This window comes from Martes martes (genome assembly GCF_963455335.1).
Source record: "Martes martes genome assembly, chromosome: 2".
Taxonomy (NCBI): domain Eukaryota; kingdom Metazoa; phylum Chordata; class Mammalia; order Carnivora; family Mustelidae; genus Martes; species Martes martes.
The window spans coordinates 43,894,613-43,898,567 of record NC_137889.1 but is presented as its reverse complement, the minus strand read 5'-3'; positions in this window follow the sequence as shown (position 1 = coordinate 43,898,567).

Genomic DNA, 3,955 nt, shown 5'->3' with positions numbered 1-3,955 from the left:
GGAAATATGCAAATAAACCTCATCACCTATTGGCTATAAAATCATAAGTTGGGGGGGAGGGCCCTAAATTCACTTCCAAGTATTTGAGCAAACAGTGAGGAGGATAAAACCTTGCCAGTAAGAAGAGGGGAAAAGGGCAGAAGGGAAATTTGCTTTCTCTGTAAGGTTCCTCTTTGCTTTTCCTAAGGACTCTGTCTCTCAAGGTCCCCCTGTACAAGCACCAAATACAAATTTATATGCATTTATGTTAAATACTCTCAATCACCAGTTTTCCAAGGTTAAGCTGTTAAACTACGTTTGATCAATACTTAAACTATACTTCTCTTTTCATGGCTTCTGTTTGTAACTTGCAGTGTTTGTTGTTGTTATTTGTTCGCTTTTCCCAAAATTCTCCTGGACAATGTCAATTTAGGGATCCATGGACACACATTGTTCTGCAGTTTATGCTTGCACATCTGGTATATTAACATTGGCGAAATGGATTAGCCTATGTGGTAGAGAAAAGCCCTCTTGGTCTAACTAGTTTCTAAATTTTCTCTCACGAAAATTGTGCCCAATCCTCAAACTCAAAGGAGTCCAAGAATAACATTTTATCATCAGAGACAGATTATTGAGGTCAAATAATATAAAAATAGATTGTTATGCTAAGTGAAATAAGCCAGTCTCAAAAAATACATGCTGTATGATTCTATTTATATAAAAATCCACAAGTAGTCACATTTTAGAGACAGGAAGTAGACTAGTGGTTGCCTGGAGCTGGGGAATAGGGGTTGGGGAACAACGGAGAAGTTTTGGGGGAATGGTGATTAAACAGTTTTAAAATTACATTATGGTTTTGGTTGTACAACTGGGTGAATATATTAAAAAAACTTTGACTTGTACACTTTAAATGGGTGAAGTTTACAGTATGTATATTATATCTTAATAAACCTATTAAAAATGTATTGAGGTACTCAAGTTAAATAATAATGAAGTCTCATTGGATGTTGTATTTTTTTACCAAAATGTTCAAAATACTTTTAAATATCTTTCTAAATGTAAATAATTTTCATTGGCCAGCAAAAACAATTATCATTATATTCCACACTCAGATATAAATCTGAGAAACTGACTTATAAATCAGAACCTCCAATTCACTGTCTATATTGAATTATTTCTCTGAATATCTTGAATGCTTCTTTCTATTCATTCTACCCCCATCCACATTTGTGTGTGAGAAGGATGAAAGATCACAGAATTTAAACGGGGCTCCCATGTTAAGTTTTTCTTATAAATGAAATACATCTGATAATACCCCAATGATTCTAAATTTGTTATTCTGTAAAATAGAGTTCTGTTGTTAATTTGATGTATTAAATGGCACAACACAATATATTGTCTTGCATAGCAATTACTCATCAATTTATTGTGCACATTCATTCTATATGTCAAGGCATGTAGAGGAATTCTGAAACGTGCAAAGAATTAAACCCCTCAGAGGAACTTTAGAACAGACTATGCAGGAGATGAATACCTATGATGTGGTAGTCCTCCAAAAGCTATATAGTAAATTCCAATTAAAAAAAAATGACACAAAATGAATACAGTTGCATGGCATGTACTCCAAATATAAATGACATATATACAAAAAGGCAAAAATTCCTACTATCTTATACAGCATACTCATGAAGTCTGTTTTCCCACGTAAATATTGTTTGCTAAGATAGACAACCCAATCTGCACTTCTGTGTCTTTCAGAGAACTACAAGATTTTACATAATTGCTAAAGGGGGGTCTGAGTCTTATAATATATGTTTAAAATGATTTCCTAGGTTAACAGAAACAAAATCAAAGAAACCAAGGGTTAGAGTAATTTTTTTTTTTTTTTAAACACTAAACCAGCTTTGGAATGGCCTGTTTTCTCATGCTGCATGTCCATCAGAGTGGCAGATATTTCCAGGAAGAATTAACTCCTAGCAACTCAGCCTGGTTTAAAAAAAAAAAAAAAAAAAAAAAAAAAAAGGACAATTTGGCTCCTATAGCTGGGGCAAGCAATGAACAGGTGGGTGTGGCGGCAACACTTTCTCCTGATTTGCTGTTCTCAGAGATGCCTGCCTTGCACTGCGGAGGCTCAGCTGATCTCCAGGTCTGGACTGTTGTGCGTTAGCGGAGTGCCTTGGTGAAGTGCCTCGTCTGAACGTCAGTGAAGTTATTTGATTACCGATAACATGATGTTGACTTTTTCATAATTAGCATTTCCTTTATAACAGGCTTAAAAATCTTCAGATTAGAAGAAGCTTAACTGTTCTATAAATGTTTAACAGCCCAGCATTCTTACAGCAGGACCATTGCTCCTGCATAAGTTAAAAATGATGTAAATAAAAAGTTAAGTGGGTTTACCTACAGAAAGGACCAGAAACTCCAGAACGATCGTGAAGTTCTACTCACCTATCATCTTTTATCTAGATTGAGAGACTGCTATTTGCACACACTGAGCACTTTTCATCCCTTTCTGCATTTAATCATTACAAACTAACCAACCAACCAACCAACAGAAACGCCCTGGACTTAGTAATATTCCCATTGTGCAGCTGAGGAAAAATGAAACTCAAGAATAAAGAACAGTAACCACAAATCATAAAGACTTTTCCCTTGGTGATCTGAAGGAGGGGGGATATTTAATGGTTATATTTTAATCTTGCTGTAATTACAAACTGGGAAAAGGCTGAGAAGTGGATGTTTGTTGTGCATGCATAATTTAGGGCATATATTTTTATGGCTCTTTTTTTCTAAATTAGAATATGATGGTATGTCTAAGTGAGCTCTAAAAGAACATCAGTACTGAAATAGATCTGGTCTTTATCACAAAAATTATATTTAATTAGAAAAAATGGCTAATGAAAATAAAATTTACAAATATAAACTCATAAATAAAAAAGGTACTTAAAACTATATTGCCTTTAAATAAGAAAAAGCAAAGTCAAAATGCTAACTAAAAATTGCTGTGAAAGACTTTTCCAGTGCCACTTACTGTATGCACATATGCACAGGCTGTCTCTGTCAGGGTTGGTGACATGACAGTGAGGGTGAGGATGAGGTTGAGATCATAGCTCTGGGATCTGGTACCTGAGGCTAGAGCTGTTCTACTGGACAGTTGATAAGTGGAGACGCTGGTCTTGCAGACTTTTTTATTCATTACTGAGCAAAGCTATGTTGAAGAAATTCCAAGTAGCAGTTCAAAAGTAGGTTAAACTCAGAGAGAGTTTAATTCTCCATTGGTAAAGTTGGGTGTTGTATTTTGAAAAAGACCAAGTATAAATAAATATTATACTTAGCCAATTTCTATGATCTCTTTCCTGTACCAGGTTTGAATAAAGGAGCCAGTGATACTTTCTTTGCTTTGGGGCTGAAGGAATTGTAGAGCATGGAAAGAACCGCTTCAATGATAAAAGTATGGTGTTATATAATCCAGACACATTTTAAGGGTTTTAGTTTTTTTGTTTTGGGGATATCCATCCCCTCCCCTTTTCCAAGAACAAAAGAAAGCAAACAACGAAAGAAGAAGTAAGAAAGAAAAAGAAAAGAAAAGAAAGAAAGAGGTCATATTCTAATATTGGCATTAAAATGTTTGACTAAATAAAGTTTAGAAGAGAAATAAAAGATTTTTTTTTAAAAGGCGTGAATAATAATTTAAAAAGCCAATGCATTGCAATGCCATGTCCTGGAACAAGGCTTTATGGTGAAGGAGACATGTCAGAACCTACGAGAGAGACAGATACTGTCACTGGCTGAGGGGGGAGAGTGATGTAGGCCTTTTCTAGAAGACAGCTCATAAAAACCAAAATGAATGCCCCACAAACAACCTACTGGATTTATAATCCATGTTTATTTTTAAGTAGTTTTATTAAAAAAAAAAAAACTTAACTGAAATCCATGTAGGAAATAAGAATTTCTTTGAGACCTAGTTCACGACTTG